Below are 16,743 nucleotides of genomic sequence, written 5' to 3'. Positions count from 1 at the left end.
GCTAACCCCAGCGGGATACCATCTTCCAGTTTGACTATTTTATTTCTTCAGTGAGGTCAGTGGGTGTTTTCTCTTTATCTTCTTTTTATTTTTTATTATTATTTAATTTGTATTTTATAATTTGTCCAGCTGGACATTTGGTAAATTTTTCTAACATAATTGCTGAGTAATATGTGGATGGCTAACCCCAGCGGGATACCATCTTCCAGTTTGACTATTTTATTTCTTCAGTGAGGTCAGTGGGGTGTTTTCTCTTTATCTTCTTTTTATTTTTTATTATTATTTAATTTGTATTTTATAATTTGTCCAGCTGGACATTTGGTAAATTTTTCTAACATAATTGCTGAGTAATATGTGGATGGCTAACCCCAGCGGGATACCATCTTCCAGTTTGACTATTTTATTTCTTCAGTGAGGTCAGTGGGTGTTTTCTCTTTATCTTCTTTTTATTTTTTATTATTATTTAATTTGTATTTTACAATTTGTCCAGCTGGACATTTGGTAAATTTTTCTAACATAATTGCTGAGTAATATGTGGATGGCTAACCCCAGCGGGATACCATCTTCCAGTTTGACTATTTTATTTCTTTAGTGAGGTCAGTGGGTGTTTTCTCTTTATCTTCTTTTTATTTTGTTTTCTTATTTAATTTGTATTTTACAATTTGTCCAGCTGGATATTTGGTAAATTTTTCTAACATAATTGCTGAGTAATATGTGGATGGCTAACCCCAGCGGGATACCATCTTCCAGTTTGACTATTTTATTTCTTCAGTGAGGTCAGTGGGTGTTTTCTCTTTATTTTCTTTTCATTTTTTTTTTATTATTTAATTTGTACTTTACAATTTGTCCAGCTGGACATTTGGTAAATTTTTCTAACATAATTGCTGAGTAATATGCGGATGGCTAACCCCAGCGGGATACCATCTTCCATGTGTTACTATTTTATTTCTTCAGTGAGGTCAGTGGGGTGTTTTCTCTTTATCTTCTTTTTATTTTGTTTTCTTATTTAATTTGTATTTTACAATTTGTCCAGCTGGATATTTGGTAAATTTTTCTAACATAATTGCTGAGTAATATGTGGATGGCTAACCCCAGCGGGATACCATCTTCCAGTTCGACTATTTTATTTCTTCAGTGAGGTCAGTGGGGTGTTTTCTCTTTATTTTCTTTTCATTTTTTTTTTCTTATTTAATTTGTATTTTACAATTTGTCCAGCTGGACATTTGGTAAATTTTTCTAACATAATTGCTGAGTAATATGTGGATGGCTAACCCCAGCGGGATACCATCTTCCAGTTTGACTATTTTATTTCTTCAGTGAGGTCAGTGGGGTGTTCCCTTTTTAGTCTTCTTTCTATGAGAGTTTTGCTCGCTTCAGCAACCAGCTGGTATTTGTATATTTGTATGCGCGATTGTTACGTATGTGGCGATGATCGTTGTTTCGTGAAATGCTGTCTGTTCCATTAAATCTCTTTCAAAAGTGATATGCGTATGGGACGAATATTCGAAATGAAAATATAATAAGATATTCGTACAACACGATACTCGTCTAATATCTGTGTATTAATCGCTTACTTTTTAATTAGAAATAGCTTCTTTCATAAAACGTATTTTAAACACGTTAAATGAAAGTTTTCTGAAGAATGAACGATATCGAAGCTTCGCTGTTTTAACTGTTAAATAAAAATACTGTTAAAAAAGGGGATGACGCTTAGTATCTGTATATCAATAGCTTGTTTCTTAATTAAAAATACCACCCTTCGTAAAACGTATTTTAAACGCAATGAGAATCTTCTCTGGATAAATCCGTGAGATTGAAACCTCCTCTTTTTAATTATTGAATAAAGCTACGGTTAAAAACCAGATAATAACTAATATATCCGCGCATCAATCGTTTGTTTCTTAATTAAAAATACCTCCTCAAGGAGACACATTTTCAAATACGTTAAATGAAAATCTCCGGAAAGATCGACGAGATCGAAGCTTCTTAGCGAATAAACTTCTTCTTTTCTTTTTTTTTATTTAAATTCTACTTTACAATTTGCCCAACTGGACTTTCGATAAATTTTTCTAGCTTCTTAGAGACTAAAGTGAAAGTGGTGTTAAAAAAGAGACGATGCCACGCATCCACCGCAATGACACATCGGCAAAAATCACGGTAAAGGTCTGCACCAGCCCTTAAAACCGATAAAAGTATACCGGTAGACCGTCAAATGTCACGTAGTGGTGTTATCAAAAAAAAAAAAAGAGAGAGAGAGAGAGAAAAAAAGAAAGAAGAAACAAAAGCGAAGAAAAGAGAAGATAGAAGGAAAAAAGGGCGCTGAGGTGAGGAAAAGAGAGGTTAGGATGGTCACGGGGCACCCTGTGTTATTCATCTTTTATTTGGGCTCGACCTGGTCGCGGCACGGGCCACTCCGGCTTCTCTAACTCCGGGCGGTCGGTATATTCTAAAAATAGTCGCGCATCGAATAACGAGCCGGCCGCGCGCCGCTAAGGGTTGAAGTTTGCATTGTGAACGCGTACAGTCTGCTCTGTATATGGCTCTACCCCCATGTAACCGAAGATTTGACCCAATGACCCAACGGACGGAGTCGAAACCGGCCGGAAACACCCGATCCTCATTCACCGACTCCCATCGTCTCTCTGTCTTTTCATCAGCCGCTCGCGTTCATCCTTTTCCTCTCTTTTTTCCCGCTTCTTTTATTTTTTTCATTGGTATTTCATAGTTTCACGTTGAAACTAGAAAAATTTACCGAATGTCCAGCTGGACGAATTGTAAGATACAAATTAAATAATAAAAAGAAAAAATAGTTTCACGTTGGTCCCTGCGTCTTTCCACGGAGTCATCTTCTTTCGGTGCGTTAATTTTCAGGGTAAATTGTAAAAAGTTGTAGGATACCAATGAAAACGGTGTTGTAAAACTCTGTAATCCAAACGTAGTTACGCCAATTCTAGAAACAGTGTAGTCGATAGTCACGCACCTGGTCTTTCGAGACTTTGCGACTTATTTCGTGCCATCGCTCCTTCTCTGTGTATTAATTCCTTGGACAAATTCTAGGATACTTGGAGAATTCTGTACAAGCGCTACAAATTGCGTTGAACGTCGTTCCAGAAGCTAATTGGTCGCGGTTTCCGCTTGTTGATGATACAACTTCTAATCCGAACGTTACATTAACTGGAGCAGCAGCGTAGCAATTAGTCGCGACCACGATTTAACACCTTTCTTCGCGCTTCTCTTCAACCTCTCTCCTATCGGTGCATTATTTCTCGCGACAAATCCTAAAAGATCTTGGCACACCTGTTACGAGCTTGCAAGCCTGCAGAAACACCACGACTCGTTCTAATGTCGTTCCAGAAGCCATTCACCCGTGGCATCCTTCTGTTAATAATACAATTCCTATAATCCAAACGAGTAATCCAAAAATAATCCTGACGAATTCTGCAGAACATTCGAATACCTGTTACGAATCTGCGAGCTTGCAGAAACACTATGAATCGTATCTAACGTCGTTCCAGAAGCCATTCACCCGTGGCTTCCTCCTGTTAATAATACAATTCCTATAATCCAAACGAGTAATCCAAAAATAATCCAGACGAATAATCCAAAAATAATCCAGACGAATTTTGAAGAATATTCGAATACCTGTTACGATTTTGCGAGCCTGCAGAAACACTATGACTCGCATCTAACGTCATCCCAGAAGCTATTCACCCATAGCTTCCTCTGGTTAATAATACAATTCCTATAATCCAAACGAGTAATCCAAAAATAATCCAGACGAATTCGACAGAATATTCGAATACCTGTTGCAACTTTGCAAGCCTGCAGAAACACCATGACTCGTATCTAACGTCGTTCCAGAAGCCATTCACCCGTGGCATCCTTCTGTTAATAATACAATTCCTATAATCCAAACGAGTAATCCAAAAATAATCCAGACGAATTCTGCAGAACATTCGAATACCTGTTACAATTTTGCAAGCTTGCAGAAACACTATGACTCGCATCTAACGTTGTCCCAGAAGCCATTCACCCGTAGCTTCCTTCTGTTAATAATACAATTCCTATAATCCAAACGAGTAATCCAAAAATAATCCAGCCGAATAATCCAAAAATAATCCAGACGAATTTTGAACAATATTCGAATACCTGTTACGATTTTGCGAGCCTGCAGAAACACTATGACTCGCATCTAACGTCATCCCAGATGCTATTCACCCATAGCTTCCTCTGGTTAATAATACAACTTCTATAATCCAAACGAGTAATCCAAAAATAATCCAGCCGAATAATCCAAAAATAATCCAGACGAATTCTGCCGAACATTCGAATACCTGTTACGAATCTGCGAGCTTGCAGAAACACCATGACTCGTATCTAACGTCGTTCCAGAAGCCATTCACCCGTGGCATCCTTCTGTTAATAATACAATTCCTATAATCCAAACGAGTAATCCAAAAATAATCCGGACGAATTCGACAGAACATTCGAATACCTGTTACAACTTTGCAAGCTTACAGGAACACCACGACTGGCATTCAACATCGTTCGAAAAGCTATTCGCGTATCCATGACGTCTTGTTTAATACGATTCAAATACCACTCTAGTATCCAAATTACGCTAACTTTAGAAACAGTGTAGTCAATAGCGAAAACGTCGCGTTGAATCTCAGTCTAACTTAACCTAACCTAACTCAAACCGATTTGCATGTGCAACGTGGATTTTGCTCGAGCATTTACGAAGCCTTGAATATAGTTATCAGCAGGTTAGGGGGTAAAATTCTTTCAAGTTGTTCATAGTTACTCGCCTTCATCGTATTCATAGTTCACTCGTATTCATAGTTAGTCGCCTTCGTAGGTAACGAGGTAGTTATTGTCTTTTACTGTTGCTGTCAGTGTTACTATTGTTACCGCATTGTACACCGACCTGTACGCTGCGTGCACGTCCTTCTAAACACACGCGAATCGACTAGTCCGTCCTTGCCCATAGATGTCATCGATTAACCCGTTGACGATTGTTACGCGACCGCGAAAAAACGTGTTGAATCTATTTTGTGGTCAGTGACGTTTGTAGATTATCGGTGTTATAGTTACCTTGGTTTTTCAATGTATAGTCCACTATTATTCGGAATACAGTCATGTTCCACTATACTTGATAAATTATCAAACTCGATTTTCTCGTAAACTAAGCCTCAAATGAACAAATTTTATTCCATTTAATTCTTTTCTTATCTATTGGGAAACTAAGTGATTGCGGATTTTGTCATTAGGTAGTATTGACAAAAGCCGCAATCACTTACTTGTCAATATTATACAGGGTGGTTGGTAACTGGGGGTACAAGCGGAAAGGGGGTGATTCTACGCGAAAAAAGAAATCGAAAATGTAGAATAAAAATTTTTCGTTTGGGGCTTTGTTTTCGAGAAAATCGACTTTGAATTTTCGCTCGGTACGCGTGCGGTACGTTATAACGGATCTCACTGTACATCGTTGTCTCGATGGAAAAATTAAAAAAAAAATTTTTATTCTATATTTTCGACTTCCCTTTCCGCTTGCACCACCAGTTACCAACCACCCTGTATTTCGTTCTTATTTTTTCATAAGGAATCACCTGATGCCCGTTTGTACACGTTGTTCGGTCGCACCCTGTATATACAATCGGTGCTCTTAATTTTCTAGTCAACAGCCCTACCAATGACATAGCTATGATACTACGAATGATGTCAATACCATTGACATTAATACCAGCCTACTAGCATTGTCGATCCAGTCTACTAACATTGTTACTAGCGCTGCATTTCTCACGCAACTTTCGACTGGTCCTTTAAAAACGAAATCAACTGGACCAAGTACGATGGAAGAAGAATGCCAGAAAATACTTAGCGCCACGTGTCAAGCTCATTTACAGAAAGAAACGAAACGCTATCGCTAGAGAAGTGAGATGAGTCAGAGAGGTAAAAAGGAGCGGAGAAAAGCTGCATGTTCTTCTTATCGACGTGGAAAGCGTAGCAAACATTCGACAGGGAAAACAGATAGCCGGTCGTTCGGTTTTATCGAAAATCGACATTCTCCGCTCTAACAAACAACCGTTACGAAAAACGAGGCTCGCTACCCTTTAACATGAGAGCGAATTCAGTTTCTCCGTTCAGCTCGAAAATGTAAATTCCTGTGCACCGGCCTACCACGTTCCCCTTTCACGACACTTCCACGTGCGAAAATTTCATTTTCCCAACTGCTATATATCACGCGTTCTATACACATACCAATATCGGATAAGTAATAAATTATTCAAATATTGTTTAACAAAATTGTCACTGGATATTGCTGGGTACTTTGACTAGATTTTTGGAAATCTTCCAGTTTTGTTTAGATTTACGTATCGATAACGATAGTAAAATTTTTCTGAAATTTTTCTGCTCGAAATTATGATCACGTTTGCAATTTATGGCGATACCTTTTTGAAGTGATCCGTTATGGCGAACTTTTGCCTGTATCAAGTTTCGATATTTTAGTTATATCTGCAAGTATCGTAATTACATCTCTAATCATAATAGAAAAGTGGTCGTAGAAAACGTTGTAAAGAAGTCAGGAAACTTACGCATTAACCGGTTAGCTGTTGCGACCTCTTTGGAAACTTTGAGAACTGGGCAAAGGCAAGCGATGACGAGTATACTCGTCAAACACGAACTATGCGTGGCTGTTACAATATAACATTAAGTTGTAGCGAAATGACTGTTTTATCTTTGAGTGTTATTACCGACAGGGCTCGTTATAACGCGAAATATCGCCATTTCTTCGTGACGAGTATACTCGTCGAAAACTGCTAACTGGTTAATGTAGTCCAATTGCACGGAGAAGAAAAGTATGTCCATTCAAAAATCCTGTACATGTCATTTCTTTAATTGCAAAGAACATCCAACGCTCCATTCGTTTAGACAAATGGCATCGATAAAGAAGAAGCAATCAACTGACGTTTATCGGCACTTGCATCTTTATCTGCGTCTTCTGGCATTATTATCGATAATATCGTTTATTACCACCGATAGAAAGGGAGCTCACGCTTAAATTCCACGCTATAAAATTCTACGGTATTCTCATTGGTACACAGAGCGTTTTCCAATAGAAGAACAAAATTGGTCAATTTTCGCGGAATCGGCAGGTACGCAGAAAAATACAAGGAAAGAACGGCAACAAATCGAAACCAGCTGGCTGTTGAAGCGAGCAAAACTTTCATACAAAGAAGACTAAAAAGAAAACACCCACTGATTTCACTAAAGAAATAAAATAGTCAAACTCGAAGATGGTATCCCACTGGGGGTAGCCATGCACATGTTATTTAGCAATTAACACTTTATCGACCGCTAGCGATTCAACAGCATACGCACGTCCGACCGGCAGTTCAGGCGCAGATTCTCCCTGGCGCTGGCTCTGTTTCGGTTTAGACTCTCCAATACCATTCTTTTCGTTCATCGCGAACGGTAAGTTTTTCAAATTGGTATAAAACTGTGGGAGCTTACAAAGCAACGCAACTGACGCAACTGAGCAAGGTACTTTAGTACTAAATAACAAATTACTGCTCAAATAATGAGAAAAATCGTTGGCGACAAAAAGCCGATTAATAGGCTGTCGGTCGGTAAGCGTCGGCGACAAAAACCGATTAATAAGCTATCGGTCGGTAAAGTGTTAAGCTAGAAAAAATTACCAAATGTCCAGCTGGACAAATTGTAAAGTACAAGTTAAATAATAAAAAAAAAATTTTCATGGTGTTTGGCTTCAACCTACAGCGTTTTCTGCAACCATTGTTCGGTTATTCTCATAATCATGCCTTCGTAACACAAGGAATCTATGATTAAAGGTTATGTCTAAAATTAGCAAGTGTCTGGTGACTTATGTACGAGTCTGTACACGGGACACGTGTGTACGTACGTGTGTCTCGTATCGGCGTATAAAGCGACTTGAAACGAGTGAAAAGTGGAAGAAGGAGGTGAAAGAGCTGAAACTCGTAGAAAAATCGCGGAGAATTACTACGACGAGAGAACCAACCGCGTGCGTATCGCGAAATCTCATGGTACTCCTTTCCATCCCTTTCATCCCTCCGTTTCTTCTCCCTTCTCGCCGATAACTGCTGTCTACTGTCAACAAGCGAGTCAGTGTTTGCACATTTCCCAGCGAGAAACCTCGTAATAATTTACGAGGGACGCAATGTCGGCACAGTGCGTGAAAAATTAATTCGAAAGTGCTCGAATACAACAGACCTTATGTCCAGTTGGGCAAATCGTAAAGTAGAAATCAAATAATAATAAAAAAAAAAACAACAGATCCTGATCATTACGAAAACATTTGCTCGTTTTCCTTCGCTTCTTATCTCGCGTGTTGAATCTTTTCGTATTTAGAAAAATGCGATGTAGTATTGGAATTATGAAGAAGGTGTTTATATAGCGAAGAAACAACAGTTTCGTCATAAACAAAATTCCGCTTCTATGCAGCGTAAGTGTTTCTTTACGCGGCGTTTGTGCAGCAAGCCAGCGATGTAGCAAAAGATTATACAATCCAGTAACCTGTCTAACAGTTACCTTCGCTTACGTATCGTTTCATTAATCAGATTCGTTAACCGCATTTGACGAATATACACGTCAAACGAAAACTTTGTTTTGGTATGCCTGACGAGTACACTCGTCGTCACTTGTATACATATTGTTGAGAATTGTGGATCTTAATCGCCGAAATAAATGTAAAGGAATACTTAGATTATACTTAGAATTGATATCAAAATAGTTTCATATTTATTTAATATGCGATTGACAAGATATTCATAGATACACATTGCACGCGTCTCAGCTCTCTTCTTGTCTCACCATCTTCTTTACCACACTACTAACGGAACAGTTGCATTCATCTGTTTTACCAGACGCTGCGCACGCACATACTCGCGCACACTCATACTCATATATGTGTGTTACTACTGCGCGGCTAATCAAGTCTTTTTTTTTTTATTATTTAATTTGTACTTTACAATTTGTCCAGCTGGCCATTTGGTAAATTAATCTAGTCTAGCACACAAAATTACACACATCTCAATATATATATCACGCACTCCACGACCTAATCGCACGACAGATTTCTAAAACTAGATCCCGCAGTCGATTGGTTAATCACGAAAGAGTTAAACGAGTCTAAACCACGGGGAAAGAATTGTCCACGGATTCCAGAAATACCTGCGAGTCTATCGAGCCGATAAAGCATTATGTGGCTCTATTGAAAATTTCCTGCGAGCCTCACAAAGAGATGAAAAGGGTGAATACGCGCGGCATCCGGTGCCGCGGAAAGGTCACCGATGTTGCGTTTCGATCGGATACCTGAAAACCGTCGCAGCCATCGATCAATCGAGCCATCGTCTGCGCAAACTGTACAACAACCTTCGACAACGATCACACACCTATTTCCTGTATTTCCCGTGCAATCAATGACGACAACACTGTCGCTGCATCAAATTATTTCCCCAATCTATGTACTTTAAGGCGCGGTTTCCCCGTAATCCTACGAGTACAATTAATTGCTAATTCGCGTATTTACTTTACCATTAATAATATTGATCCACGTGCAGCTCCTAAAAGCCCATTATCGTATTATCATACGCGCCGTGTCGAACATTCTACCTCTTTCTCAATGTCTCAGCAATATTACCATATCAGCTAGAAAAAAGTTAGAAAGAAAGGAAAAATGAGAGGGACGCGTAACAAGAAAAAGAACAAGTGATATTAACGAATTTTGTTTCGGGCTAACTATTGGTCGTATGAGACTAGACTTTCCTTTCGCGTGTAAATAAACATGGTTTTCGAGTATAAATGTGATTTTATATACAGGGTGGTTGGTAACTGGTGGTACAAGCGGAAAGGGGGTGATTCTACGCGAAAAAAGAAGTCGAAAATATAGAATAAAAATTTTTCGTTCGAGGCTTTGTTTTCGAGAAAATCGACTTTGAATTTTCGCTCGGTACGCGTGCACTTTATCGCGTCTCGTTATAACGGATCTCACTGTAGATCGTTGTCTCGATGAAAAAATTTAAAAAAAGAAAAAAAGAAAATTAAAAAAGAAATTTTATTCTATATTTTTGACTTCTTTTTTCGCGTAGAATCACCCCCTTTCCGCTTGTACCACCAGTTACCAACCACCCTGTATATGATTATAAAGCAGCATTTACGATTATTTTCTAAGCTGTGTTTATGATAATATTTGTAGATTACCCCTCAAAGATATGGATGCAAACACTGTGCATCGTTAGATGCAAGATTTGTTTTCATTTTTCTTTTTTATTGATATTCTAATAAAAATGTTTAATTGTTCAATGTGGCACTTTTTATTTCAAAGTATCTTCTATTTATCAGTTATATTCAAAATGCCCTAACTGTCAATTTTTATACAATTTTTACAATTGTAAGAAGTTGAAGCGCTCCTGTCACCAATGACTACCGTGGCGTCGCAGGAGAAACCGTGGCAGTCAGAGTTAAGGCGCATCCTCACTGAAGCAACGGCGAGCAACTTTCTACCGATGTTTCACGTTCGAAGCTGCTGCTTTCTGTTGTCCGATATTCCGCCAGTGTTCCTTCCAAGTTTCTGTTGTCGCTAACGAAACTTGCTGCTTGTTGTTACTGTTTCCGTTTGCAGCGGTAAACGTCGAAGAGAAACAAGAAACACGTAGCAAGCAACGCATAGCGACAGAAACAAACGTTTCTTCTGTGTATATGTGCATAAGTATTTCGACGTTTAGAAATTACTGCGAGTGTATAAAATACGCTTGAAACGAAACAGTTTAATCTGATTTTCGTGTTTAATCTTAGACAAGGATAACAATAGTTGAAACATATACAGGTAGTTGAAAATTGAGAAAAACAGTAACAACGTAGAGACAAACAAGAAACCAAAAATTGGGTCCTTAATAAGTGTAAAAGCAACCTTTAACTAACTTCTAATGTAGACAGTAGCTTTCTGATAAAACGAAAGAAACTTCTAGTCTAATATTTTATTATTAATATTTTTGACTAATATTTTTGATATTTTTCGTTTCGAAACACTTGAAGCTCTGCGTTTGACGCGTGCACTGAATCCTGTTTAAACGACAGGAAATCTACATTTCTGCCACCTTGTGAACATGGTTTCGGATTACTGTAACGTAAATAGACCGAGCGACCGAGGATAAGCGATCGTATTTCTTAGATTCTTCGCTTACACCATTTTCATGATCGATTACGAAAGTGATTAAATATTGTTGTAAACTATTATTGGGTTGGCAACTAAGTGATTGCGGATTTTGCCAATACCACCTAATGACAAAATCCGCAATCATTTAATTGCCAACCAAATAATAGTTTATAACTCATAACAACTGGCCAACTCAACTTTCCACTCCTCACAACTCGACTCTTAGTTAACGACTGTCGATTAATTCGTCTCTCTCCTTTGATCCTTTCGCTACTACGGGCGACTACAGTCGTTCTCCGTAAAATGCCACTGACATACCACGGGCGACTACAGTCGCTCTGCGTAAGATGCCACTGATGTACTACGGGCGACTATAGTCGCTGTGCGTAAGATGCCGCGTATTGTACATACGACGAGTATTGTACATCCTCAAGCCTTTTATTAACAATAAAATGGTGTGACAAGTTGGCAGTGTGTATGTTGTTCTCTTTCCACAACGAAGAATTTGTTGACACGAAACGTCAAAAAATGATTAACTCTTTGCACACGAGAGGCGCTCTCCGTCACCACGGCATTCCGTGCTGCAACTCCAGTGGCGAGCGAAAGGCGACAGTTCCTGTTTATGCTACATTTCAACATCTTCTATTGATCCAATTGATCTCCAATTAATGAGAGTGCAATATTGGTTCGTAAATTGGTTCCTTAGCTCTTTGTGTTATTTGTTAGGAAGCATAAAGTGTTAGACTTTAAAATGGAGATAAAATATTTAATACCATATCTCTGCGAAACTATGGTTCTGACAACGTCTTCAACGTTAGTTCGGGTTCGATGATTATGGCAAAAGTATTATAATTTAAAAACCCTAAAAAATGGTTTTCGTGAAAATTGTGAAATTAGATGAAACGAAGATGAACTTGATTTTGAACTGTTGAAAAATAAGATTAATTATATTGAAGAATGTTGAATCTCGTTGAATGCTTTATAAATTATCATTCAAAAAAAAAAAATACAGAAATTAATATTACAAAATCATATTTTCAAAGATGTAAATATAGATAAATTATTAGAATATAATGTTTTTGCAAGTTAATTTTTATATAAAACCATTTTACGCTAGCTGTAAGACACGAGTCACGTATATGCTAAATCATCCGGAGTAGCTGCTACGTTCGACCTAAAAAATCCTCGAGTGCCAAGGGTTAAGTATAAATATGTCTATGGGTCTATGGGTATTTATACAATTACGAAAACTGGCCTGTCCGTAGCTCACTGCATTATCTGTGCAAGCCATGTTCCTAGAAAACTAACTAAATTGATTTAGCGCTAAACAATATTCAGTGGCTTCGACGACTAAGAAAATTAAATTTTAGAAAAAATGTGGAGTTTTCCTTGAAAGTGGCATCCACTTCAACATTGGCGAACAACTGTACGAAGTTAAAAAATTGGACGATGTGTAAGGAGATAATAAAGTGACAAGAAGTGGGAAATTATTATTATTACTATGATTATACGAGACCACGAGGGTATCTTTGCAGTCGCTTAACGCGGCTGTGCGAGTTCGCCGAGAGATTCTTGTCCTCCCAGGCAGCTTATTAATTCATTTTCCCATTAACGTGCTCTCGCCGAGCTACTCTGCAACGTTAATCACGCCCCGATGATAATTAACGTGAGCGTCGAGCGATCAATCTTCCAGGCATCCCTTTGTTCCATGCGTGTTCTTTTCTCGATAAACCAGCTGCGTTTAATAAATCGCTCGCTAATTTGCTTCGTTCTGTAGGCGAACGTCTTTTTCACCGAAGCCACGACGACCAACACTTCTTATCTGTTGTGACTGTTCCAAATAGCGTCCAACAGATATCAACTTGTTGAAACATTTGCTTCTTACCGGAGTAACGCAATGCCAGGAATATTTGGCTTCCGTTTCGATTTTAAAGCGAACTTTGTTCCTAGCAGCGAGTACGCTACTGTGCACGAGCCTTAATGTAGCCGGTGCAATTCGACCGAAACGTTTGTTATATCTTTATGGCGATTAAGAAGCGACGAGGATGTCCACAGGTTAATCTAATTACCATTTTGCTACATCTTCTCTATCTCTACCATCGGCTATATCCTTCACGCCCAACTTTCATCTTTTCAGTTTTTTGCATTCTGAAAGCATAAGCTGCAACGTGGTTCTCCTGTTCTTTCCGATCCCAAACCTCACACTTCCTTTCCTCCTCCTCCTCCCAGTACTTGTTCCGTCTTTTTGTATCATCACATCTCTCCCTCGCTATTAGCTTTTCACCATTTCCATTCGTAGTTCCTTTCAAATTCTGCACTGCCCGTAGTCTCTTTTGTCTCTATCTGCATTCTACATTCTACTTTGCACTTTCTATCTCGTCATATCGGATTTGTCTCTCGATTTTCATTGGCCCATTCCCTTAGCCCTTTCGTCATTTCTTGCCCATATTTTTATTACGCCTTTTACATTTCGATGGAGCAAGGTTTCTCTACTTGTAAGTGTTTGCTTCGTGACGTAAGTGGGGTCGAATGTTCGGCCAAGTTGCAACCTAAACGAAAATACGTCTTTGTCGCTGACAAACGTGCCTGTTATTATTGGGTTGGTAAAGTAACACGGCTAAGTAACGAAAAAAAAATAAATAAAGTCAAATTTGGAACGTATCTGAAAATACATATATAGAAGACACAATATATTTATTAGAAGCGTGCACTTGGCGAAAGATTATCAAAATATTTGAACGATTATTGGGCAATCTGTGTTAAGGCTTGTGTCTTCCAGTTACATTTCTCCTTAGTTTACGCTTACGATCTACTTTTCCGACCATCGAGCTCAGCGTCTCTCGTACTTAACATTTGCATTCAAAATCTACAACTTAAACTTGACCTTAGAACGTGCCACTTGTATCCTTACACTCTATGCTTTTCCACTTACATAATCTCGCAGCGCGGAAACTTCAAAAACGAACCAGAATAAATCGAGAGAAAAACAAAATTTTTTTTTTATTTTTTAATCTGTACTTTACAATTAGTCTACCTGGACATTTGGTAAATAGACATAAAATGTGAAGCTCTAACGATAAAATATAAGACGACTGTCAGCTGTATTAACACTTTACCGACCGATATCCAATTAATCGGCTTCTTGTCACCGACCCTTACCGACCGATAGTCTATTAATCAGTTTTTTGTCGCCAACAATCTTCCTCATTATTTGAGCAGTAATTTGTTATTTATTACTAAGGTACCTTACTCAGTTGCGTCAGTTGCGTTGCTTTGTAAGCTCACACAGTTTTATACCAATTTGACTACCACAATCTCGATAATCCTGTCTCGTTACGATGGTCAGAAACCTTCAATAAGTTTCGTACGGCGTACGTGGTAGTCGTAGAATGGTGGTAAATGTTTGAATATTCCGATGAGCCGTTGTATGCGCAACGCGCACCCGGTTTCCTTCTTTCGGTTTTTGAACCTTCTTTATCTATAGAGCGTCGTCATCGTATAATTCGTCTAATGGCACTCGCAAAACGCGTTTGTCCATCGTGAAAGATGATCTTTCGATCGAGATCGCCGCTGCAATCGGATTCCATCTGCAATATTTTATCTCTGCTGTCTGACCTTTCCACGAGTAGATCTGCCACTCTGGTTGGTTTCAGGAAATATTTTTAGCTTCTAGGCTTTTTAGAAGTTTTACATTCTCCGCTAGTTGGCGACTCGTTATTTTTCCGCTTCGTTAATAAAGAACCACGATGGTTCTTTTTAGGTTTCTCTTTTTTTATTTTTAATTAGTTAATGCACACTATCCTAATATAACAGATAATTAAATATATTCGGCTTTACGTCTTTGCGTCTTTGTGTTCTTTGTGTCTTCTCCGTGTACGATGTAATTTAATGTGTAAAACGAGCTACTTTTTACTCGTCTAATAATAATAATAATAATAGCGATAATATGTAATAATCTTCCATGCAAGTAACTGCGTTGCGACAAATATTGTCAAAATAGAAACACATTTACCAAATGTCCAGTTGGACAAATTGTAAAGTACAAATTAAATAATAAAAAAAAAATAGAAACATTTCTGAGAGAAGAAACTGTAACTGCAAATGTGGAGTATTGAAAAATAATAATATCGTACATGTACATATAATAATATTAGTAATAAGGAATGTGTTAGTGTTTCGAACGATAAACTTAATTTTCCACAAATTACAACTACAAATTATAACTAAATACTAAATTACAGATAAACGCAATTTTCAAAGTATTTAAATTATTACTTTTGGAAATATTCTATTACAAACGACGTACAAAAAATACTGTGGCTGAGATATTACATTACATTACATTATTATTCATTACATTAACGAGACTCGACTTGCTAGCTTCTAAGTTTTTTAGGTTATATATCGATGTGTTATTCGTGTCAATTAGTCACATTATTTACCGAATGTCCAACTGGACAAATTGCAAAGTACAAATTAAATAATAAAAAGAAAATTAGTCATAGTGTTTGTCAAAGAATAAAATGAACGACGGTTGCGAATCGGAAGTTTAAAGTCATTAGATATACTAAGAAACGTTCGGACGAGGTCTGGAGAAAAGATTAATAGCCGTAAACTTTGCAGTACAAATAACGTGATTAATGTCGCAGGACTAAGGGAATTTCGTTCCAACTTTTTCCCCAAAAAACTTTCCCCTATCGAGAACAAAAATACCTAGACGTTTAAAATACGTGGAAATTGTGCGAAGTTGCTGCGTTAAAGAATTATCGGTCTGAATGTAGCTGGAGGAACCTTTCAACGGCAGAAAAATCTGCTAAAATCAGCGTTCATTTCCAGAGAACAACTGTCCTAACGTTTACGTAAGCCCCTTCGAAACGCTAATGTAGTTTCGGCAGGTATTTTTTTTTTTTAGGTTTCGTGCATTTTTACCAGGATTACGTTTCTGAACTGATAGAAAAAGTTAGCGGAATATATTATTAGGTCGTGACGTCAAACAACAAAGTTCTAACAATTTGATAAATATCGGATATCGGCTAGAATTTCAAGCGAGGTTTCCGCGTGCTAATATTTTATTTCGTCGACCTGATATTAAACAAAAAAGAAAGATAACGTCAGAGCAAATGCTTTTATCGGTTGATCGTGCTTCGAAGCCCAAAATTGCCAGGAAGATTCGTACCAGCCATTGTATCTACAAATCTTTCCACTGCAAAAACGTTTCCTCTGCTGTTACGTTTAAAGTTCGCGGTTTCGTTAAACCATCGGGTCATCGAGCGGTGAAATGACGTGTGAAAGTGGCACAAGCGAAGAACTGTAGAGAATTTGAAGGGAAGTAGAGACGATAAAGATGACAAAAATCGCCAACCGATTAAATATTAACTTGATAACTTTAACGCGACGACTTTTTATTTCTTCGACGTTTCACATATAGGGTGTCCCAGTATTGACGGTCAAGCTGGAGATGGTGACTGTACATGAGAAAATAAATCGGAAATTTCTATGGAATAAATTTTGTTCGTTCGAGGCTTTGTTTTTGAGAAAATCGACAT

At 38.0% G+C, this 16,743-nt stretch overlaps 1 protein-coding gene across 10 annotated transcripts in view; it reads right to left on the bottom strand.

The window, feature by feature from the left end:
* eag (potassium voltage-gated channel protein ether a go-go) overlaps positions 1–16,743 on the bottom strand; it is a 145,295-nt gene that overhangs the window by 107,149 nt on the left and 21,403 nt on the right. The gene's annotated exons all lie outside the window — the stretch shown is intronic.

Source organism: Bombus flavifrons, chromosome 3 (genome assembly GCF_040668555.2).
Source record: "Bombus flavifrons isolate JBK064 chromosome 3, iyBomFlav1_principal, whole genome shotgun sequence".
In the NCBI taxonomy this organism is placed as follows: domain Eukaryota; kingdom Metazoa; phylum Arthropoda; class Insecta; order Hymenoptera; family Apidae; genus Bombus; species Bombus flavifrons.
Note: the sequence above shows the minus strand (reverse complement) of the source record. Positions and strands in the feature narration are given on the sequence as shown.